A 25721-nucleotide genomic window follows, 5' to 3' on the forward strand; every position below is an offset into this window, starting at 1 on the left:
CAGGGGTGATAACCCTTCCCTATGTTTTCCAAAAAGCTTAAAAATAGTTTTTTTGACTGGAGCTACACTTTAAAAGTGTACCAGTTGAAAATTACAAACAGATTCTACTTAACACAACAAACCTACACAGTCCCTGTCTTGTTTGCACCGTCTGTATACTACTGTTCTGAGTATATAGGGCCTGGGGGCCACACGTATTTCCTTTTTTTAATATGGGTACGGGGTTCCCCTTAATATGCGTACAAGACCCAAAGGGGCTGGAAATGGGCAGGGAGGGCTACCCATGCCATTTTTCTCAATGATTTTCAACCATATTGCAGGAACCAGATATAACATTAAAACCGCAAGCAGTTTTAAATGATGTTATTTCCGTTTAATTTTATTTTGTGCAGGGACTGTTCTAAACACGGGAAACACGTGGCACTTCACAGGCATACTACAGACACCCCCCTAGGCAAGATATTTAAAGGAATATTTCACTTTTTTTTCACTTTAATCGTCCTTAAAATAAATGCTCCCGCCAAAACGGCCATTTTTAAAAACATTTTAGGCATTGACCCATGTCCCCTGGGGCAGGAGCCAGGTCCCCAAACCTTTTTTAGGACAGCATCTTGCATATTAGCCGTTAAAATTAGAACTTTTAATTTCGAACGTTCGAGTCCCATAGATTTCAATGGGGTTCTAAACTTCGTACGAATTTGGGGTCCGTTCGAAAGTTCTGTTGCGAACCGAACCGGGGGGTGTTCGGCTCATCCCTAGTGCTGACTTCATGGTCCTGGTCCTCCTGACCAGCCCCCAGGAAGGCTATGGCCTGGGGTGTGGATCCAACCAACTTTAATGCCTCGGGGCTGGCTAGCCCGAGGCAAGGAAACTAAGGAAGGATTCTAAGGTGGTTGGGTGCCGTCTACGGTTCGGGAGAGACTCAGTGTACTTCAAGCATTCCAGGTGAGGACTCTTTAGAAGAACCCCACGTACAGATTGGTTTTCTAAACAAGAGCCTGGAAGGGCTGAAGTAACCGAGAGAATCCGGTCTTGTGGATATCGCCAAGCAGGCTGAAAGATCCAGGTATCCCACAAGTGTTTCAAGTTTAGTTTCCCTACATGTTCTGCAACAACGTCTGTGGCAAAGACTTTGTTCCTGAGTAAGCACCTTGTTGGCTGCTAGGCCTTGTGAGAGAGGGACTGTCCAACCTGAGTGATCATCCAGCTGTGAATGGCTATTCTCTGGATGCAGTCAAAGTAAGCAAGTTTTTTAAAGTTTTTTGGACTTTGACACTAAGAGTACCTTAACTTCCTTTTCCAACCCTCTGATCCCAAGTTGAAAGACTGTTCAATTGACAGAGTTTTTGCAAATAAAATTCATTCAAGTGGTTCTGTTGTCAGTCACGATTTACTGGACTATTTACCACGAGACATCCCTTAGATGTGCAACAAGGAGAAACGAAGGTAACGGTAAGCCAAAATCTAACCACAGCTCCTTCGGGGGTTAGTGCTACACATGGTCATCTTATAGTACATGTAACTGTGTGAATAAACATCAATCACAGATGACTTTTGTGCTCACAGTATCTCCAGGTGACTTGTGTGCTCCCCCTCAAGGGTCCCCACTCACCGGATCCTGTCACTCCTACAGGGGTAGTGTGCGTGTAGTCCCACTCTATTTGACCAGTATTGCCAGGTGTCCTCTGTGTAGGCTCCAAAGACATCCCCTGGGCTCCAGGTTAGGTGGGCATAAGCATTAGTGTATTCCAAATAGAGGAAAGAAATCAGCTCCCATAGTGTAGCATGTGTGGCAAGGTTGTTATGCTGTCCCACACTAGTGCTCCTGCATCCAGTTGTGTAAACAGCTGCTGAGTGTCCTCTCCTTACACTGAATCAAGTTGTCATTTCATTATAGTTTTAAACACATCTAGACAACAATGTAATAAACATATTTTAATCCAAATATGAAAAAATGTAGTTAACCTGCATCTGCCAAAAACGTATTAGTGGTAACTAGATGTTATTGATCACTAATTTCTGATTTAACAAAATGGATTACATATGAATAGACAGTAGTAGCCAAAAATGATTGGGACAAAAATGAAAAATGCTGGGGTCAGAATGATAGTTTTTTCTATTTGTTAACATTCAATTTGCAACAGTTATGAACTCAAAATTGTGACCGATGACCAAAAATTGTGATTGATGACCTTAAACCTAAAACTATGTACCATTTTCATACACAGGAAAGTCTCAGCCAGGCGGAGGCCGTGGAAAGCAGCCTGACCAAATCCCAGATTCCTCCCCTCTGCCCTCCAACCAAAAGGTCCAGGAAGGCAAGGAACCTGAACGAGTCCATGGCTGCTTTCCTAAAACAGGCTACTGCGTCACTTACCATGACCCCTGGTGGTCACGTAGCGTTTGGATGCATCACTGCCAGCAAATTAGAACACATGGAGGAGGCCCAATGCACTATATGGGAAGAGCTTATTCTGAAGGCCCTAAACAAGGGGACAAGGGGAACACGTACACCTCAAACATACCTCTGGGAGTTGGACCATGCTCCTCCACTACCTCCATCAACACCACAGCCACCCCACCCACCATAGCAGCATGGAAGGAAGCATGCAATGAAGTTTTGAGAGTGATGGCCTGGGTTTGGTGTGGTCTGGCAAAAAATACAGGCTTTTGTAAGACTACAGCCTTGGGACATATATGCCATCTGCTGCTGCTCACAATCTCTTGGAGTCCTGGACAGTGTTGTACTCCCAATTATATGGTCTCCCCAGATTATCAATTTTGACAGTCAAATAATTGATGTCTGCTCTGGGGTACAAAGGCTTCACCAATTCCAACTGTTTCTCCAGCGTTGCCTTCCTCTTTATTTTGTTATGACCTTGTGCTCCCTATTACATTTTTAATTTTTGTTTCAACAAATACTTGGCTATGTGTTTTACTTCAAAAGGGACAGTTTGTTTGTGAGTAGACAGATACAATGTCAAATTAACAAAAGACACCAACATAGTTGTAACTTTGAGGTTAAAAAAGTGTTGTGGTAGCTTGACACACAAAACGAAAAAAAAAATTATTATGGAGATCACTAGAAAAAAAATGATTCTGGAGATCACGAGAAAAAAAAAATATGGAGATCACTAGAAAAAGAAAATAAAGATTATTTTGGAGATCAGGAAAAAAAACAAAACAACAAAATATTATTCTGGAGATCACTAGAAATTATTAAAAAATACATTTGTCAGAACTCTGTGAATATAAGCAGCAAAACAACTTCATTATTATAGAATTATAAAGAAGAAGAGAATGCACTGTATTGAGATATTTCATAATATGCCTCGTCACAAATGTGATATCTCCATTATGAACGCTAGCTTTACAAGACCGAGCATTTCTGACTCGTACTTGATTCCGAGCCTGCCTGAACTTTTATGTGACGAACTTGTGTACACATGATCGGATAGTCCGACAACAAAGATTTGTTGGCGGAAAATTTGAGTACCTGCTAGCCAATATTTATTGGCGGAAAGTCAATAACATATGTTCGACGGGGCATTTGGATGTCAGCCAACAAGCTCACATCCAACAGTTTTCATCCAAAAATCAGATCATGTGTACTACGTGGCATTACAGCAATCAGTGCTTTTTTATAGCACTGATCGCTGTATAAATGCCAATGGTTCTAAAAATGTGTTAAAAGTTTCCGATGTGTCCGCCATAATGTCATAGTTCTGATAAAAATCGCAGATCGCCGCCATTACTAGTAAAAAATAAATAATAAAAATGGTATAAATCTATCCCCTATTTTGAAGACGCAATAACGTTTGTGCAAACCAATCAATATATACGCTTGATGCAATTTTTTTTCATCAAAAATATGTAGAAAAATACATATTGGCCTAAACTGAGAAAAAAAATTGCTATTTAAAAAAAAAAAAACGGGGATATTTATTATAGCAAAAAGTACAAAATATTGTGTTTTTAAAAAAATATACATTATTTTTTTGTTTATAGCGCAAAAAGTAAAAACCACAGAGATAATAAAATATCACCAAAAGAAAGCTCTATTTGTGGGGAAAAAAGGACGTCAATTTTGTTTGGGAGCCACATCGTACGACCACGCAATTGTCAGTTAAATCAAAGCAGTGGCGAATCGCAAAAAGTGCTCTGGTCAGGAAAGGGGTAAAATCTTCCAGGGCTTAAGTGGTTAAAGACAAATGTATAAGGTCCACTTATCAGATTCCTCACCCCATCTCATGGCCCATTATAAACATTTAAGGGGGGGGATGTTTTGGACAGGTAACCATCTCCACTTCATTGAGAGCTGAATGCATAAATAATGTGTGAAAACTTTGGCCAGCCCCTCCTTACTTACACTACTGGCAGTCCACTGGACAGGTAAGAAGTGTCATAATAAAAAAAAAAAAAATACGCACTGAACAAATGGAAGCACATTTTTAGATTCAGCTATTAAGTATCAAGATAATAATAAGAGAAACAAACTTCAAACAGTACCATTTGAAAGAATTCAGGCAATTCCTTGCACTACATGCTTTGGTGAATTCATCCATAAATCTGACCACAAAAGAGGAAGGAATAGTGTGTATGGGTTGCCAAAGTCAGCAGATAGAGGATTGCTATCAGCTGATTTAGCGGTCTGGGGGGAGGGGTGGTTCCAAATGAGTTTGGGCCACCCAAAAAAGCCTCTGGCACTCTGCATGAATTTAAGGACACAAATAAAATGTTTACACATTTTAGGGGGTGTTTAGGGGAAAGCAGTACTATGGAGCTGACAAAATACATTGCCAAGTGACTAGGCTAGGTGTGTATGGGCTCAGGATAGCATGCCTTAGTGAAGGCATATATGCATAAAGTACAAAAAAGGAACTTTAAAAGCTCCCAGCATGCATGAGAACAAAGAGGCATAGCATATTACAGCATATTCCAATCATGGTAATTATGAAATGATGAAAGAAATATAATTCATTAGCAAACATTAAATACATAGAATGTGATGTTAACCACTTAATAACCGGTATATAGCCGAATGACGGCTACAGGTCGGTTTGTTATCTCTGAGAGGCCGTTATATAATGTCCTTCCGGAGAATCGTTCCTGCGCGCCCCCTGGGGAGCGCACACCGGACATCCGTGCTTGCCGGGTTCACGGGACCCGGCGCAACATGAATCACGGTAAAGGGCCAATGGCAGCGGCCCTTTACCACGTGATCACTCCATCCAATTACGGAGCGATCACAAATGTAAACAATGCAGCCTGCAGGGGTCATCATAAGTTCATCGCTCTCTTCTCCTCACACCAATGCAGTGTGAGAGGAGAGCAATTGTGTGTAAAACTGTGAGTGCCCAGCAGTGCCCAGTAGTGCCCAATAGTGCCACAACAGTGCCATCTATCATCTGTGTACCCTGTGCCACCTCTGTGCCACACGAGAGCCACCAGAGCCACACCAGTGCCACTACAGTGCACACCAGTGCCACACCAGTGCCACACATGTGCCCATCAGTGCCACCTGTGCCCATCAGTGCTCATCTGCGCCACTGCAGTGCCACATCAGTGCCGCCTGTGCCCACCAGTGCCGCCTTTGCCCACCAGTGCCGTTTGTGCCCACCAGTGCCATCTGTGTGCCCACCAGTGCCATCTGTGTGCTAATCAGTGCCACCAGAGCAAATTGATGCATTTTCAGCGATTGGCACCATAGCTTGTAGACCCTATAACAGTGATGGCCAACCTTGGCACCCCAGATGTTTTGGCACTACATTTCCCATGATGCTCCACTACACTGCAGAGTGCCAGAGCATCATGGGAAATGTAGTTCCAAAACATCTGGAGTGCCACGGTTTGCCATCACTGCCCTATAACTTTCACGCAGAATAAATAATATCCACTAATTTGGGTTATTTTTACTAAAGATATTTAGCAGTATACATTTTTGGCCAAATTTATGAAGAAAAATTACTTATTTGCAAAAAAATTAATAGAAATGAAGAAAAATGCATTTTTTTACAAAATTTTCCGTATTTTTTCATTTATAGCACAAAAAATGTAAAACCCAGAGGTGATCAAATACCACCAAAAGAAAGCTATATTTGTGTGAAAAAAAGGCCACAAATTTCATATGGGTACAGTGTTGCATGACTGAGTAATTGTGATTCAAATTGTGAGAGCATTGAAAGCTGAAAATTGGTCTGGTTATTAAGGGTGTTTAAGTGCCCAGTGGTCAAGTAGTTAAAGGAGAAATCTTACCTTAATATAGTCCTTCTGCAGGACCTGAATAATGGTAGAACAGGTCTCTGGGATAATGATTCCCAGAGCCTGGGGGGAGATGCCTGTGGAGAACTTGAGGTCCTGCAGGCTTCTCCCAGTTGCCAAGTACCGCAACATGGTGACTAGCCTATGCTCCAGAATGATGGCTTGCCGCATGCAGGAATCCTGCCTGCTGATATAAGGGGTCAGCAAAGCCAACAGACAGTAAAAAACGGGGCCCGTCATCCGAAGATAATTCCTGAAATCATCAGAATTATTCTCCTGGATCTCACGAAGCAAAGGCATGTGCGAGAATTGGTCACACTGGAGCAACCAATTCTTCGTCCACGAACTCCTCCGCCCTGTTCATGGGCTGGGCTTGTGTCAAAGCTAGAACCCCAACACCAAGCTGCTGCACAGCACGAACTGTACGACGAGTACGTACACACAACATGGCTTCAAAACAGTTGGCTTGTCAGAACAAACTAACAGAAAGCTCTGAAAACCAGCAAGGCCTGAAAGAATGGACTGAAAATCAGCAACGAGCGGACAAGAATGCACTGAAAATCAAATAGGTACTATAAATAGCATGCACTGACAAACAAATGCGAACTGACTACATGCACTGAAAAGCAGATACAAACTCACAAGCACAAACTGAAGAGCAGTAACGATCTGAAGCACAAGTCTGAAAAACGCAAATCATCTCTAACCAAACGTCTACTAACACACAATAAGCACAAGATCAGCAGAAGTAGCCCAAAGGGTGGCGCACGTGCTACTGAACTTCCCTTTTATAGTCCCGTCGTACGTGGTGTATGTCACCGCGTTCTTGATGATCGGAAATTCCAATAAGTTTGTGCGACCGTGTGTATGCAAGACAAGTTTGAGCCCACATTGATCAGAAAAAAATTTTGATGGATTTTGTTGTCGGAATGTCCGATCGTGTGTATGGGGCATTAGTCAAATAAACAAGATAAGGTAACCATGAGCTAACAAACTTATTTTTTTTCCTTTTCAGGACTGAGAAATGAAAATAGGGCTTATTCAAAAAGTTGCCTTATAAACATTTGTAACTGTATTAGCAATAATTTATATTATATTCATATTACATTATATTGGAGTAATTATATGCCACTTGATTAAATAATTTTACATATACAGTGCCTTGCAAAAGTATTCACCCTCTTGACTTTTTACCTATTTTGTTACATTACAGCCTTTGGTTCAATGTTTTTTTAATCTGAATTATATGTGATGGTGGTCTCAGACACTCACCTGTTTTGGTCTCTATTCCACCCACTTCATAAAGCTCTTCTTCCTCCACATCAGTGGGATTTCCCCTTCTTTAGGATGTTGGGGGTCCCTGGTGACCTCAGACGTCCCTAGTCTTTTCTCCCCTATGTGAATAAAAAAAAAGGTATACTTAGCACACAGATATTTGAGGCAAGAAATAAGAATATGAAACATTGCTTGGAACGTGTCATACAATTTTCTGTTTTGGCAGAGTTCCAAGCTGAACACATGATTTTTTTCACTTTATTAAAGCTGGAATAGTTGCCTTTTTTGGGTAAAGTTTCACACATGTAGACACCCCTAGTACCCACTGGAGCAACTGTGTGGGAAACCATAAAAAGTTTGTTCTGATGTCCCACACTAGTGCTCCTGCATCCAGATGTGTAAACAGCTGCTGAGTGTCCTCTCCTTACACTGAATCAAGTTTGCATTTCATTCTAGTTACAAACACATCTAGACAACAATGTCCTAAACTTATTTTAAATCAAATAGGCATGAACAAAGTTAACCTGCATCTGGCAAAAACATCCTATTAGTTGGTGACGAACGATTAATGTGCCCACAAACCGAAATTTGCCATTTTATACTGTACAACAGTAAAGAAAAGCACATGGAGCAGCACAAACGTAATAAGAAGAATAGGAACACACAACAAAATACTTACATTTTTGAAGCACATTCTGGATTCTTCTGTACTGATCCTGCTCCTTCAATTTGAGGTCTGACCATCGTTTCCTAAGTTGATCCTTGGATCCCTGTACCCCAAAATTATTTGTCAGACTTTTAACAACTTTATTCATGATCTTGGCCTTTCTCACATTTGGGTTTTGGTATGGTCCATGCTTCCCATCATAGTTGGCCCTCTTGAAGATGTCCACCATCTCAACCATCTCTATAAAGGCCATATTAGGCCTTAAATCTCCTCCAGGATCAGGACGTTTGTGGCTCCAGCCTTTTGTCATTGCTGCCCTCTGCTGCGTGCACCTGTTGTCTCTCCGCCATGTGCTCTGCCACTGCACAGAAAGACAAGGGGCGGGGAATATACTAGAAAGAATGTCAGGGGCTGGCGGAGTTTCACGCATGTGCAGTGTATATAAAGCGTAACATGCGTGTGTCATATGTACGATCTGCGAGCAGAGGAAGGAGTAGCGGAAGCGCTGATCGTTACAATGATGGTACAATTTTAACTTGGTGCATCAGTGGCCTATACTTCTTCTAGATTGAGGCCTATATTGGGACAAGATTAGGAGAGTTTAGCCTGACATTAGGGTTTGTCTTGTGTTGTGCCTTGCAGAGAAAATGGAGCTATTGAATGATGAGGACTTTATCCCCATATTCATTGCTATGTACAGGGAGCTGCCCTGTCTGTGGCAGGTAAACCACCCCTTTTATAGCAATAAACCAAAGAGGAAGGCAGCACTGGATCAATTGCTGGAATTTGAGAAGCCGATCATCCCTATGGCAGACATCCCCCTATTTGAAGGCCCTAATTGGTGGCATGAGGAGCACTTATAATAGGGAGCGCAAGAAGGTCCAGGATTCCCAGAGATCGGGAGCTGCAGTAGATGACGTTTATGTACCCAGGCTGTGGTACTATGACAGACTGCATTTTCTGGCAGGCCAGACTGAACCCAGGCCAGCACTCTCCAATCTTCCTTCAAGACTTCCTTCCACATCAGCTAAGGCTTCCGACGTCCAACCTGGGCATTCCAGCCAGGAAGAAGTGGAGGAGCCTAGCTAGGTAGAGTAGCCAGGTAGAGCATTGTTCAACATATTTCTAGTCAAATAATTAATTATGTTAACTAGATGTTATTATTGATCAGTAATTTCTGTTTTTACAAAGTGTTTTACATAGCAATAGATAGTAGTAGCCACAAATGATTGGAACAAGAATGAAAAATGATGGGGTCAGAATGATAGTCTTTTGTATTTCTAGAACATTCAATTTGCAACAGTCATGAGCTGAAAATTGTGTGTGAAAAACTAAAAGTATGTCCCTTTTTCATACACAGGAAGACCTCAGCCAGGAGGAGGCCATGGAATGTGGCAATGAGGAGGTGGCTGTGGAATGTGGCAGCCAGGATGAGTCAGGGGTTAGTGGCAGCCAGGGGGTGGGCAGGCCTAGGAGCCTACATCCCATGTAATGTCTCTATCGCATCGATTACTGATGAATTATTTCAGAAATATCAATCTGCCATCTAATTATCGCTCTTCACCCCTTATGAAAGTTCTGTGATATCAGCAACTAGAAACGCGTAAGTTGTGGGTTTATAAGTAAAGAGTAGGGATGAGCCGAACACCCCCCGGTTCGGTTCGCACCAGAACTTTCGAACGGACCCCAAATTCGTCCGAAGTTTAGAACCCCATTGAAGTCTATGGGACTCGAACGTTCGAAATTAAAAGTGCTAACTTTAACGGCTAATATGCAAGATGCTGTCCTAAAAAGGGTTTGGGAACCTGGCTCCTGCCCCAGGGGACATGGGTCAATGCAAAAAAAAGTTTTAAAAATGGCCGTTTTGGCGGGAGCACTGATTTTAATGACGATTAAAGTGAAAAAAAGTGAAATATTCCTTTAAATATAGTGCCTGGGGGGTGTCTGTAGTATGCCTGTGAAGTGCCACGTGTTTCCCGTGTTTAGAACAGTCCCTGCACAAAATGACATTTAACGGAAATAACATCATTTAAAACTGCTTGCGGTTTTAATGTTATATCTGGTTAAAAATCATTGAGAAAAATGGCATGGGTAGCCCTCCCTGCCCATTACCAGCCCCTTTGGGTCTTGTACGCATATTAAGGGGAACCCCGTACCCATATTAAAAAAAGAAAATGCGTGTGGCCCCCAGGCCCTATACACTCAGAACAGCAGTATACAGGCGGTGCAAACAAGACAGGGACTGTGTAGGTTTGTTGTGTTAAGTTGAATCTGTTTGTAATTTTCAACTGGTACATTTTTAAAGTGTAGCTCCAGTCAAAAAAACAATTTTTAAGCTTTTTGGAAAACATAGGGAAGGGTTATTACCCGTGTATAATCTGTTTTTTTCGTCCATCTTTTTTCATCTCACTTGCTGTTGTCTCCTTCCGTTTGCAAGTAGGAGTTGTTTGTAAGTTGGATGTTTGAAAGTAGGGGCCTGCCCTATGTGCTCTGCCGAAATGGCGGACCAAGGTGTTGGTTTTGCCACAACATTGTAAGCCCTCAAAGTGACTCTTGGTGGGCGCTGGAGCGCTCTGCTGTGAACGATTATATCAAGAATTGTAATTACATGCATTGTTGAACAGTGGTAGAAAAATTGACCTTTGGTGGTTGTGGTGCTGGTGCCACAACACTATAAGTCCTCACAGTTACTCTGGGTGGGCACAGGAACGGGCCCTCCTGTGAAATATTATATCAAGAATTGTAATTACATGTCCCTGTTAAACAGGGGCAGAAAAATTGGGCCTTAGGCACTGGTGCTGGTGCCACAACACTGTAACCTCTCCCATATACTCTAGTTTTAGTGCAGGAATTAGCCCTGCTGCAAAGCATTGCATCAAAAATTGTAATTAAACGCCCCTGTTAAACAGGGGCAGAAAAATTGGGCTGATGGCATCACCCAGAACCAGAAATGTTCTTCCAACATATCAGCGGAGGAGGAAGAGGATAGACAATCAACATAACAGGACAGTCACTCAGCATCAGCATAGGCAGTCTTGAAGGGATGTGATATTTCAAAAAAAATTATTCAGTTACATCAGCTTCAGGTGCTTGGTAGCTGTGGGTGATCCAAGACTGATTCATCTTGATGAAGGTCAGTCGATCAACTGATTAGGTGGACAGGCGCACCCTGTGATCGGTAATCATACCTTGGGGCTGCAGACTAAAAAATTGTCTGAAAGCATCAGTCAGAAGGCCACCTTCTCCATCGCTCCTTCTGGCCGATGCCTCAGCAACACGTTGTCCAGGACCAGGAGTTTGTAACCTCCCAGTCTCTGGGAACGCGTTGCACAGACCTTTCTGCAAGGCCTCCCGGAGATGTCTCATCCTCTGCTCCCTCTGCGAAGGCAAGATAAGGTCGGCAAGCTTACCCTTGTACCGTGGATCAAGGAGAGTGGCCAGCCAGTAATGGTCCCTCTCCTTGATCCGAAGAATACGAGGATCCTTCCGCAGACTTTGCAGGATCAGGGAGGCCATGCAGCGTAGGTTAGCTGAGGCATTCGGTCCGGAGTCCTCTGGGTCACTAAAAACAACATGATCCGCAGCTACCTCCTCCCAGCCACGTACAAGTCCACGGGTTTCTTGGGACTGTAAATCATCCCTACAAGACTGCTGCTGCTGCTGCTGCTGATGCTGAGTGCCAGCCTCCACCTCCATGCTGACACAATCATCCTCCTCCTCCTCCTCTTCCTCCTCCTCATCCTCTTCCTGTGTGATGGGTGGCACAGCAGGAACACTGTCTGGATAAAGGAGGCCTTGAGAGGCAAGGAAGTCCTCCTCTTCCTGCCTCTGTTCTGCCTCAAGTGCCCTGTCCATTATTCCATGCAGCGTATGCTCCAACAGGTGGACAAGAGGTACAGTGTCACTGATGCATGCACTGTCACTGCTTACCATCCTTGTGGCCTCCTCAAACGGTGACAGGACAGTGCATGCATCCCTGATCATGCCCCACTGGCGTGGTGAGAAAAAACTAAGCTCCCCTGACCCTGTCCTGGTGCCGTAGTCGCTCAGTTGCTCATTGATGGCCCTCTGCTGCGTGTGCAGCCGCTGCAGCATGGCCAACGTTGAGTTCCACCTGGTGGGCATGTCACATATAAGGCGGTTCTTGGGCAGGTTCAACTCCTTTTGGAGCTCAGCCAGCTGAGCACAGGCATTAAATGATCGTCGGAAATGCACACAGACTTTCCTGGCCTGCTTCAGGACATCCTGTAAGCCCGGGTACCTGCCCAAGAACCGCTGCACCACCAGGTTAAGGACGTGAGCTACACAGGGCACATGGGTCAGTTGTCCCTGTCGGAGGGCAGAAAGGAGGTTGGTGTCATTGTCGCAAACCACCATTCCTGGCTTAAGCTGGCGTGGCGTCAACCACCTCTCGGCCTGCTCCTGCAGAGCTGACAAAACATCCGCCCCAGTGTGGCTCCTGTCCCCCAAACAAACCAGCGCAAGCACGGCATGGCATCGTTTTTCCTGCCTACTTGCGTAGCCCCGGAACGCCTACGGTGCACCGCTGGTTCTGAGGACAGAGCACTGGAAGAGGCCATGGAGGAAGAAGAAGAGGAGGGGGTGGAGGAGAGAGGTGTGTCACAACCAATAGTAGCATTTTGGAGGCGTGGTGGCGGAACAACCTCCAACACTACTGCACCTTGTCCTGCATCCTTCCCAGCTGCCAGAAGAGTGACCCAATGGGCCGTGAAAGACAGGTAACGTCCCTGTCCATGCCTGCTGGACCATGAGTCAGCGGTAATATGCACCTTACCGCTGACTGCCCTGTCCAGCGAGGCAAGGACATTGCCTTCCACATGCCGGTAGAGAGCCGGAATCGCCTTCCGTGAGAAAAAGTGGCGTTTGGGGACTTGCCACTGAGGAACCGCACATTGTACAAACTCACGGAAGGGGGCCGAGTCTACCAACTGAAAAGGCAGCAGTTGAAGTGCTAGCAATTTAGCCAAGCTAGCATTCAACCGCTGGGCATGTGGATGGCTGGGAGTGAACTTCTTTCGCCGGTCCAGCAGCTGGGGCAGGGACATTTTCCTGCTATAATCAGACGTGGGTGTACTGCTAGCAGAGTGCCCGGAATCACTTGGCTGTGACACACCTAATTCTACACCTTCATTCCTCTCAGAGCAGGTTTCAGAGAGGACTGAAGGTCTAGTGGGGTTGGAGATCCCAGCTGATGAGGAGCAAGGAGAGGTCCGCTTTGTTCTTTAGTGTGGGTCTTTGAGGTACGCTTGCCAACGAGCTGCATGGCAGGTCAACATATGTCTGGTCAAGCATGTGGTGCCCAAGCGGCTGATGTTTTGGCCACGCGAGATACGCTTGAGACATATGTTGCAAATAGCAGTGGTTCGATCTGATGCACTCGTCTCAAAAAAGGCCCACACCAAAGAACTTTTAGAATAACGCGCAGAGGCAGCGCCTTGCACAGGCGGAGCTCTGCGGTGTGATTCAGTCGGTGTGCTGCCCCTAAGCTGGCCCCCGGAGGGCATCCTGCCTCGTTGGACATGTGCCTCCTCCTCCTTCTCCTCTTCCTTCTCTCTCCTACAAGGCACCCACGTGGAGTCAGTGCCCTCATCATCCCCTCCCTCTTCATCGCTGGAGCAAACCTGGCAGTATGCTGCAGCTTGTGGAACATGGGTGAACAGCGGCGCTAGATATGGTGATAACATAAAATTATATAACAACTGGAATATAGGTATACATAAAATGTGTGTGAATAAGCACACATGATATTAAAACATTTGTTTAAAACATAATGTCCATAAATGATCCGAGATCTTGTATGATTAGCACCTGGAGGCAGCTCCCTTAGAGTGAAGCGATGAGCTCTGTGTAGAAATGGGAACAGAGGGGCGCCAGACTGAGTGCAGTATAAATCATATATTTAATAAAAACAAGTAGTAACTCACAGGTTAAATTAGATGAGTTCAGTATGCAGTGAAAATCGCCAGTCCTGGAGTCTCATAAATGTCTTCCCTTTGCAGCCTGGGGCACTGGTGTGATCTTACAGGGATCCAGAAAATGCTGGGAACCAGGAGGCAGGAAACAAGAAGCAGCTGGTCGTGACTTCACAGGAACAGGAAGTGTGATTATTCACAGTGGCAAGGAATGGTAATGCATTTCGAAGCTACAGCTTCTTCATCAGACCATGATTAGCTGGCAAACCTGGCAGTCTTATATTACAGAGGAAATAGAAACAGAGAGATCTGATGGGCTGGCCAGCCCGTCAATCAAATACACAGATTCAAAGAGGTAGATGGCTGGAGACCGAGGAGAATGTAAATATGAGTAAGAAGCTTGCTGATTAATAGTGGAAGATAAGTTTATAACGTTTGCAGAAATCGATCAATTCACTAATTGATTAAATACATAAATATAAAATGTATAAATATACCTCAAATTTAAAATGAATACATTTTTATAAGTAAATTAACTAAAAAATGAATTAAGAAAATTATTAGCAATTTGGAAATCAATTGATTATTATAAATTATAATGAATTAATAAAATGGTGAGAATGGAGGAAAGAGAGGACTCTATGCTAGGTATAATATTAAGTTTCTAAGTTATATCATGACCAAAACATCATGTACATGTTCACAACATGCAGTTGTAAACATGTACATGTGCAACAAACGCATGTATATACGTGAGTATATACAAACATCTTTCTGTCCCAATACTCTCTAGAGGGAACATACTATTGTATAAAAAAGGGGAAGGGGGAAGAGAAAAAAAAAAAAAAAAAAAAAAAAAGGGGGGGGGGAGGGGGTGGTAAAAACAAAAACAAAAAGGGGGGGTGGTAAAAAAAAAAAAAAAAAAAAAAAAAAAGCGGTGCCAAATTTGTGTCTGTTGCCCAAATGAGCTATTTAGTGGATAAAACTGGGTATCCAAAGGGAAGACATTTATGAGACTCCAGGACTGGCGATTTTCACTGCATACTGAACTCATCTAATTTAACCTGTGAGTTACTACTTGTTTTTATTAAATATATGATTTATACTGCACTCAGTCTGGCGCCCCTCTGTTCCCATTTCTACACAGAGCTTGTGGAACATGACTGCCAGATTGCTGTCCTTCTTGAGCATCCCCTCTCTCTGCATTCACGCTACTGCCTTCCTCTAGCTGAGTATCATCATCAGAGCCTACAAAACACTGGGCATCCTCCTGGAGCATGTACCCAACACTGTGCTCAAAGAGTTCAAGAGACTCCTCAGGAGGACGTGGTGGGTCTAGGGAAGGAGTCACTGATGATGACATTGAGAAGAGGGAAATCGATGCGTTGGCAGCTGCTTTGCTAGTACCCTGAGACTGGGTGAGAGAGGATGAGGAAGATGAAGAGGGCTTGGTCATCCACTCTACCAAGTCGTTGGCATGTTGCGGCTCAACATGTCCAGCTGCCGAAAAGAAGGACAAGCGTGTCCCATGGCCACGTGCTGATGATGACGATGCACCGCGTCCATGACCAGCACTGTTGTCTCTAGACACAGAGCCTGCTTGCCCTCTTTTATCGGCTCGCGCCTGTCTGCCTCTCTTTGCTGGCCTTCCAGACATGGTAATGGCCTGAAGGGAGTTGGGAAAAACAGCAATTGGGTAGTGTATATTGTGCTGGAGGCACACACAACTTCCAATAACTCCTGCAGATGGCAGATGGCTCAAATAGAGAAGAGCTATGTAGGTAGATATAGCGGTGTATACTGGGTTCAGAGCACGCAGACAGCACGCAAAGCTCATACCGCTGACTGCAAGCTCTATTTAAAGCGAGCAAGATAGTTTGCTATATAGGTGGATATAGCGGTGTGTACTGGGTTCAGAGCACACAGACAGCATGCACAAGCTCCTACCGCTGACTGCAAGCTCTATTTAAAACGAGCAAGATAGTTTGCTATATAGGTGGATATAGCGGTGTGTACTGGGTTCAGAGCACACAGACAGCACGCACAAGCTCCTACCGCTGACTGCAAGCTCTATTTAAAACGAGCAAGATAGTTTGCTATATAGGTGGATATAGCGGTGTGTACTGGGTTCAGAGCACGCAGACAGCACACACAAGCTCCTACCGCTGACTGCAAGCTCTATTTAAAACGAGAAAGATAGTTTGCTATATAGGTGGATATAGCGGTGTGTACTGGGTTCAGAGCACGCAGACAACACGCACAAGCTCCTACCGCTGACTGAAAGCTCTATTTAAAACGAGCAAGATAGTTTGCTATATAGGTGGATATAGCGGTGTGTACTGGGTTCAGAGCACGCAGACAGCACGCACAAGCTCCTACCGCTGACTGCAAGCTCTATTTAAAACGAGCAAGATAGTTTACTATATAGGTGGATATAGCGGTGTGTACTTAGTTCAGAGCACTCAGACAGCACGCACAAGCTCCTACTGCTGACTGCAAGCTCTATTTAAAACGAGCAAGATAGTTTGCTATATAGGTGGATATAGCGGTGTGTACTGGGTTCAGAGCACGCAGACAGCACGCACAAGCTCCTAACACTGACTGCAAGCTCTATTATAAAAGATAGATATATCGCTAGCTATATAGGTGTATACTGCGGTCAGGGCACGCAGACAACAACCACTACAGAAGAGCAAGAACGAAAAATCGGCCGATAACGATCGGTGTATACTGTGTTGCAGGTACACAGAACACCCACTAACTGCTTCAGACGCCAACACACTACACAAGGCTGCCGTGCTGGTAGCCTTATATAGTGTGGGGCGTGTACTACACAGCCTGAGCTATGATTGGCCACAGGCATCCTGCCTGTGGCCAATCATGGCTCTCCTCGCTGCCGGATCTGTGATTGGCCAAGCATGCAGGGTCACAGTGCATGCTTGGCAAATCATGAGCCAGCAATGCACTGCGCCATCGCAGTGCATTGTGGGCCGTTCGCGCCACACGAATTTGGCGCGAACGGCCCGTAACGTTCGGAATTTGCCGAACGGGCGAACAGCCGATGTTCGAGTCGAACATTAGACATGTGCAGAGTAAAATATTTCGTTTCGGAATTTCGTTTTCGTCTGAAAACGTAATTTATTTAGTTACTCCCGAAATTCGTTTTTATTTATTTAGTTTTTCGTTCAAAAATTGCATTCGTCCGAAAATCCACATGAATTACGGTCGAATCTGTCTTGGAAGGCTTATGGTGTCTGTCGAATGTATAAAGAAGATTCGACGGAGCTAACTATATAGCATACTTTAGAACCCTATTAAAGTCTATGGGACTCCAACGTTCAAAATCTAAAGTGCTCATTTTAAAGGCTAATTTGCAAGTTACTGTCCTAAAAAGTGTTTGGGGACCCGGGTCCTGCCCCAGGGGACATGTATCAATGCAAAAAAAAGTTTTAAAAACGGCCGTTTTTTCGGGAGCAGTGATTTTAATAATGATTAAAGTGAAACAATAAAAGTGTAATATTCCTTTAAATTTCGTAGGGGGGGGTTGTCTATAGTATGCCTGTGAAGGGGCGCATGTTTCCCGTGCTTAGAATTGTCCCTGCACAAAGTGTCATTTATGCAGGAAAAAAAGTCCTTTAAAATCACTCGCAGCTATTATGAATTGTCGGCTCCCGTAATACAGAGAACACTCATTGAAAGTCATTGATAAAAAAATAAATAAATAAATAAATAAAAAAAAAAGCGTGGGGGTCCCCCAAATTCAATTACCAGGCCCTTCAGGTCTGGTATGGATATTAAGGAGAACCCTGCCTCAAATTTAAGAAAAAATTTGACGTGGGGTTCCCCCTAAATATCCATAACCAGACCCTTCAGGTCTGGTATGGATATTAAGGGGAACCCCGCGTCAAATTAAAAAAAAAATTGACGTGGGGTTCCCCCTAAAAATCCATACCAGACCCTTTATCCGAGCACGCAACCTGGCAGGCCGCAGGAAAAGAGGGGGGGACGAGAAAGCGGCCCCCCCTCCCTCCTGAACCGTACCAGGCCACATGCCCTCAACATTGGGAGGATGCTTTGGGGGTCCGTGACCCCTCAAAGCACCTTGTCCCCATGTTGATGAGGACAAGGGCCTCATCCCCACAACCCTGGCCGGTGGTTGTGGAGGTCTGCGGGCGGGGGGCTTATCAGAATCTGGAAGCCCCCTTTAACAAGGGGACCCCCAGATCCCGGCCCCCCCCCCTGTTTGAAATGGTAAGGGGGTACAAAAGTACCCCTACCATTTCACAAAGAAAGTGTAAAAAATGTTTAAATAAAACAAACACACTTTTTAAAAATTACTTTATTAAAAATAAAAAAAGATTCCAGCGGCGGTAATCCACTCTTGCTATCCAGCGACGGACGGTCAGCTCTCCATCGATGTCTAATGTCATCCAGCGCAGCGCAGCATCCTTCTTCTGTCTCCGTGGAGGAGACACTACAGACATTCCGGCGGCTTGACGTTTCTTATATAGGGTGGGCGGGGCCACCCGTCACCTGACCCCGCCCCCCTCTGACGCAAGGGGAAACCCGGGGTTCCCTGTGACGTAGGGGTGACCCGCACCCCTCTGATGTAACACAGGCAGGTTTCCGTTACATCAGAGGGGGGCGGGGTCACCCATACGTCACGGGGAACCCCGGGTTTCCCCTTGCGTCAGAGGGGGGCGGGGTCAGGTGACGGGTGGCCCCGCCCTCCGTATATAAGAAACGTCAGCGCCGGAATGCCTCCAGTGTCTCCGTGGAGGAGACAGAAGAAGGATGCTGCGCTGCGCTGGATGACATTAGACATCGATGGAGAGCTGACCGTCCGTCGCTGGATAGCAAGAGTGGATTACCGCCGCTGGAATCTTTTTTTATTTTTAATAAAGTAATTTTTAAAAAGTGTGTTTGTTTTATTTAAACATTTTTTACACTTTCTTTGTGAAATGGTAGGGGTACTTTTGTACCCCCTTACCATTTCAAACAGGGGGGGGGGCCGGGATCTGGGGGTCCCCTTGTTAAAGGGGGCTTCCAGATTCTGATAAGCCCCCCGCCCGCAGACCTCCACAACCACCGGCCAGGGTTGTGGGGATGAGGCCCTTGTCCTCATCAACATGGGGACAAGGTGCTTTGAGGGGTCACGGACCCCCAAAGCATCCTCCCAATGTTGAGGGCATGTGGCCTGGTACGGTTCAGGAGGGAGGGGGGGCCGCTTTCTCGTCCCCCCCTCTTTTCCTGCGGCCTGCCAGGTTGCGTGCTCGGATAAAGGGTCTGGTATGGATTTTTAGGGGGAACCCCACGTCAATTTTTTTTTTAATTTGACGCGGGGTTCCCCTTAATATCCATACCAGACCTGAAGGGTCTGGTTATGGATATTTAGGGGGAACCCCACGTCAAATTTTTTCTTAAATTTGAGGCAGGGTTCTCCTTAATATCCATACCAGACCTGAAGGGCCTGGTAATTGAATTTGGGGGACCCCCACGCTTTTTTTTTTATTTATTTATTTATTTATTTTTTTATCAATGACTTTCAATGAGTGTTCTCTGTATTACGGGAGCCGACAATTCATAATAGCTGCGAGTGATTTTAAAGGACTTTTTTTCCTGCATAAATGACACTTTGTGCAGGGACAATTCTAAGCACGGGAAACATGCGCCCCTTCACAGGCATACTATAGACAACCCCCCCCTACGAAATTTAAAGGAATATTACACTTTTATTGTTTCACTTTAATCATTATTAAAATCACTGCTCCCGAAAAAACGGCCGTTTTTAAAACTTTTTTTTGCATTGATACATGTCCCCTGGGGCAGGACCCGGGTCCCCAAACACTTTTTAGGACAGTAACTTGCAGAATCTTTTCTCTCTGTCAAATCTTTTTTCTCTGTCGAATATTTTCTCTATATAATCTTGGACTAATAGAGGTAAGGTTAGGCACATTCGACCACAGGTTCTATAGACAGATTGTTATCGTCAGAGTCATGTCGAATCTCCTATTCTATATCGAACTGTTGTAACAATGAAAACGAAAATAAAGCATTTATTTATGTCGGATCTTTCGTTTTTCGGATTTTGTGCTTTCGTTATCGTTTGTCAAAACGAAAACGAAAATAGCTGAAATTCGGACGAAAATGCATTCGGACGAAAACGAATGCACATGTCTATCGAACATATGTTCGACTCGAACACTAAGCTCATCCCTAGTAAAGAGTATGTTCAACATATATTGGTTGGCCTGTTTTATATAACCATGTATATACACATCTGTAGATACACCACAGAGACACTGTCAGTCTAGTGGTCCCTTTGGTAAGTCTGTTTTTGTTCTGTATTTTGTTAATAAAGTATTTTTTATGTTTTGAATTCTTGTGTGGTGTTGGTGGTCATTTATAATCCCACTTGTACAGGGGGTATTTCTTGTTTAATGTTTACTAGGGATGAGACCACCACACTCAAGTCCTTTGATCCACTGTGGGCTACACCTCTACATTTGGGAATACCGCTCTATCCGGCAGCAAATCTATGGGCTTTATTTTTTAGCCCTTTGTCGGGTCCACTTTGCGGGAAAGGTTCTTTTGAAAACTCTGAGCCGATTGAGGCTACCAGCTATTTGAAGTAAGGTTTGTTACTATATGACAACAGAGATAGCTACATATTGGTAGCAACCCTTTCTCCCCCTACAGATATAATTAGGAAGGGTGGACCTTAGGGAAGCAGCCGTGACCAGACTCTTGCTTGAAACAGAGCTATGTATACTAGCAACAGGCATCCCATGTAATGTCTCTATCGCATCGATTACTGATAAATTATTTCAGAAATATCAATCTGCCATCTAATTATCTCTCTTCACCCCTGATGAAAGTTCTGTGATATCAGCAACTAGAAACGGGTGTGGGTTTATAAGTAAAGAGTATGTTCAACATATATTGGTTGGCCTATTTTATATAACAATGTATATACACATCTGTAGATACACCACAGGGACACTGTCAGTCTAGTGGTCCCTTTGGTTTAAGTCTGTTTTTGTCCTGTATTTTGTTAATAAAGTATTTTTTATGTTTTGAATTCTTGTGTGGTGTTGGTGGTCATTTATAATCCCACTTGTACAGGGGGTATTTCTTATTTAAAAATGAAAACTATGTCCCTTTTTCATACACAGGAAAGTCTCAGCCAGGAGGAGGCTGTGGAAAGTGGCAGCCAGGAGGTGGCCAGGCCCAGTAGCCTGCCCGAATCCCAGATCTCTCAGCTCCACCTTCCAAAAAAAAAAAGTCCCAGGAAGAGGAGTAACCTGGAGGAGGCAGCAATTGGCCTATTTCGGAAGGCTACTGTGGCCCTCAGAACCCACCCAATAATGAAGACGACTATGCCTACATGGCAGCCTGCAAAATGCAGGAAATGGAGGAGGGCCAACGCCTCTTATGTGAGGAACTTATGTTGCAAGCCCTAAATAAGGGGTTGAGAGGCCAACTCACATGTCAAAGCCACGTTTGTGAGTTCAACCATGGTCCTCCTCCTCCTCCACCTCCTGCCACAACTCCAACAAAAGAGCCACAGCCTGGAAGGAAGTGTTTAACCACTTGAGACCTGCGCTATAGCTGAATGACGGCTACAGCGCGGATCTCCTTTGCCTTTGCCGGGACTACGTCTATTGACGTAGTCCCGTGCACGAGCGGCCTGTGCCCCCCCTGAGGGGCGCGCGCAGCGCGCTCTGTGATCGGCGAGTCTATGAGACTCGCCTGATCACCGATCCGAGCAAAGGGGTCGATCCCGACCCCTTATCACGTGATCAGCTGTCAGCCAATGACAGCTGATCATGTGATATAATGGAGCCGGTATTTGGCTATTATTCCTCCTCGCGCTGACAGCGCGAGGAGAAAAAAAAAAGAGCCGATCACCGGCGGCCGTGATCGGGACATCAGTCCCGATCACGGCCAGCCCTGCCAGTGCCCACCTGCCCCCTGCCAGTGCCCACCTGCCCCCTCATCACTAAACACAATTAAAAAATAAGTGCCCCCCGTCAGTGCCACCCAGCAGTGCCCATAGTGCCACCCAGCAGTGCCCACAGTGCCACCCAGCAGTGCCCACAGTGCCACCCAGCAGTGCCACCCAGCAGTGCCCACAGTGCCACCCAGAGGTGCCCACAATCTGCCTCAACAAAGGTGCTGCACCCCAGTGCCACATATCCGTGCCCATCAGTGTCATCTACCAGTGCCCATCAGTGCCCAGCAGTGCCACCCATCAGTGCCCAGCAGTGCCACCTATCAGAGCCACCTATCAGTGCCACCTATCAGTGCCCATCAGCCCCATCTATCAGTGGTACCTATCAGTGCCCCTTAGTGCCACCCATTCGTGCCACCCATCTGTGCCACCCATCCGTGCCATCTTATCTGTGCCCATCTTTGCCCATCAGTGCCGCCTTATCTGTGCCCATCGGTGCCGCCTTATCTGTGCCTATTAGTGCCGCCTTAACTATGCCTATCAGTGCCCACCAGTGCAGCCTATCAGTGCCCACCAATGCAGCCTATCAGTGCCCACCAGTGCAGCCTATCAGTGCCGCCTCATCAGCGCACTTCAATGAAGGAGAAAAATGACCTGTTTGCAAAATTTTATAACAAACTATTAAACATAATTTTTTTTTTGCATCTTTTTTTGTTTGTTTAGCAAAAAATAAAACTCCCAGCTGTAATTAAATACCACCAAAAGAAATCTCTATCTGTGGGAAAAAAATGCAAAAAATTTAATTTGGGTACAGTGTTGTATGCCCGCGCAATTGTCATTCAAAGTGCATCAGCGCTGAAAGCTGAAAATTGGTCTGGGACTGAGGGGGGTTTAAGTGCCCAGTAAGCAAGTGGTTAAGGAAGACAAGAGAGTGATGGCCTGGGTTCATTCTGGTCTGACAAAAGATGCAAGCTGTTGTATGACCACAGCTTGGGGACAGATATGTCATCTGCTGCTGTTCCTGATCTCTTGTAGTCCTGGACCAGATTGTGCTCACTATTATAAGGACTCCTCAGGCCACCAATTTTGACTGTAAAATAATTCATGTGTGCCCAGGGGTACAACGGCTTCGCAAATTTCACCAGTTTCTTCAGCGTTGTCTTCCTCTTTATTTTGTTATGACCCAGAATAAATGTCTATTTATTTTTGACAAATACTTGGCTATGTGTTTTACTTCAAAAGGGACAGTTTGTTTGTGAGTAGGCAGGTACATTTCAAAAATATAATGTGAAATTAACAAGGGAAATCAACAACAACCAACCTCCTTGAGGTTAAAAAATAAAAGATAATAATGGTTTTGTGGTAAATTGACACAAAACAAAAGAAAAAATGATGGAGATCACTATAAAAAAAGGAGACCTGGATAAAAAAAAACTATAACCACAAATTCTAAACATTATTATGGAGATCTGACAAAAACAAAAACTAAAAATATTCATGAGATCACGAGAAATAATAAAGAAATCTTGTTGTCAGAACTCTGTGTGAATATGAGCAGCAAAACAACTTCATTATTCTAGCATTCTAAAGAAGAAGAGAATGCACTGCATTAAAAGATTTTAAAATTTGCAGCGTGATGAATGTGCTATCTCGATTATGAATGCTAGTTTTACCAAACCGATCGCTTCCTTCTCATAATTGATTCTGAGCATGCATGGAACTTTGTGCATTGGAATTGTGTACACACGATCGTAATTTATGAGAACTGATTTTATTGTTGGAAAATTTGAGATCCAGATCTCAAATTTTGTGTGTCGGATAGTCCGAATAGTATATATACTGCTGTTCAGAGTATATAGTGCCTGGGGGTCTAGGGGACCCCACGCCATTTTTTTAAAACTTTGGTGTGGGGTTCCCCTTAATATCCATACCAGACCTGAAGGGCCTGGTATGGATTTTGTGGGGGGGGGGGGGATATCCACACAATTTTTTTTTGGTATTTTTGGTATTTTTATCTATATTGCCGGGACTCAACAACACATTATAGCCGCAAGCAGATTTAAATGACATTTTTTTCCTTTAGAAATAACATTTTTCTGTGGTACTGTTATAAACATGGAAAAGATGCGCTACTTTACAGGCATACTAAGGACACCCCCAGGCATGATATATAGAGGAATATTAAATTTTTATTGTTTCACTTTAAGCATTATTAAAATCATTGCTCCCAAAAAAAACGATGTTTTTAAAACTTTTTTTTGCATTGATACACGTCCCCTGGATACATATCCCCTGGGGCAGGACCCTGGTCCCCAAACACTTTTTATGGCAATAACTTGCATATAAGCCTTTAAATTTAGCACTTTTATTTTTCACATTCACGCGCCATAGACTTTAATGGTGTTCGCACAATTTTTTTGTTTGTTCGCATATTCTGCTGTGAACAGGGGGGTGTTTGGCTCATCCCTAGTTTGCACCACATCTAGAACTGTGGTATTTTGGGCCAGATATGGATGTATAAGTCTGGTGTGATCCTGCACACATTTTAATGTTGTATGCTGATGATGAATGATGACCAATTTGTGTGAAGCAGCCCTCACAAAGTTGTAATTTCCTATTTTGTACCCTCCACATGCCCAACAACATACAAGTTTAATTTGGAGATTTTTGGGACCACTGATCATGGCCACAGCCTTGGACATTTGTTATTTTGAGGTTTACCCTGCACAGATATCTATGCTGATGCATTCTTTCATTTGTTTAGAGTGTGTGTTCCTGATGAACAAGTGTGAGCATACATGAAGTGACAGAAACCATTACACTGGTGGGTGTGTCCTTTACTAGGTGGGTGTGCTAGCAAACATAGCTAGGTTATTTCAAGGCCTGCATTTGTGGGGGGTGTTTGGCCTAAGAACAGGCCTGAATTTTTCTTTGCAGTGTGTGTAGTGGTAGGGGGTTACAAATAGCTATGTTTTTGAGTTGTGGGGGGGGGCGGGGGTCGTGCATGCATAATTCCAGACCCATATCACACTAAGCCCTTGTACACACGATCAGAGATTCCAACGGAATGTGTCTGATCGGAGCGTTTTGTCGGATATTCAGACTGTGTGTGGTATGCATCGGACTGTTTCCGTCGGAATATCCGTCGGAGCAAATTTTCCAACTTGCTGGAAATAGCAGACAAAATGCTCCGATCGGACATACTCCAATCATGTGTAGCCTACTCCGATGGACAAGGTGCCACACATGCTCACATTCAAATTCCGACACGGAAGCACTCGTTCAGGTAAAACTACTGCTCGTAATCGATATAGCACATTCGCCACGCTGCAATGTTAAAAATTATTTCATGAAGCGCATTCTCTTGTTCTTTACAATGCTGCAAGAAGGAACTTCTTTTGATGCTCATGGTCACACACACTTCTCCCGAACGTATTTCCTGACTCTTTTTTAACCATTTCGGCAATACAATTTTTGAATTCGTCACAGCTACACAATTTTATATATATATATATATATATTTTTTGGTTTTCCTAAACATCTAATTTTTTGACAGTTTGCTCATCTTTCCATTTTTTGGGGTGTGTTTTGTGTGTAAACTTACCACAATAACATTATTATATTTTTTAGA

At 44.3% G+C, this 25721-nt stretch overlaps 2 protein-coding genes across 13 annotated transcripts in view; one reads left to right on the top strand and one right to left on the bottom strand.

Moving 5' to 3' along the window:
• CUNH10orf71 (chromosome unknown C10orf71 homolog) overlaps window positions 1-25721 on the bottom strand; it is a 1142779-nt gene that overhangs the window by 562773 nt on the left and 554285 nt on the right. For 10 of the 12 annotated variants that reach the window (XM_077454814.1, XM_077454812.1, XM_077454819.1 and 7 more), the window contains one exon: window positions 7534-7655. The exons of the other annotated variants lie outside the window; for them this stretch is intronic. The gene's annotated coding sequence lies outside the window, so the exon portion shown is untranslated. The remainder of the gene's footprint in view (window positions 1-7533; window positions 7656-25721) is intronic. 12 annotated transcript variants of the gene reach the window in all.
• LOC143930478 (uncharacterized) overlaps window positions 1-25721 on the top strand; it is a 98078-nt gene that overhangs the window by 69197 nt on the left and 3160 nt on the right. The window lies entirely within an intron of this gene.

The sequence above is a fragment of the Lithobates pipiens genome, unplaced genomic scaffold (assembly GCF_037356315.1).
Source record: "Lithobates pipiens isolate NorthernLeopardFrog02 unplaced genomic scaffold, aLitPip1_a1.2 Scaffold_25, whole genome shotgun sequence".
NCBI classification, from domain to species: domain Eukaryota; kingdom Metazoa; phylum Chordata; class Amphibia; order Anura; family Ranidae; genus Lithobates; species Lithobates pipiens.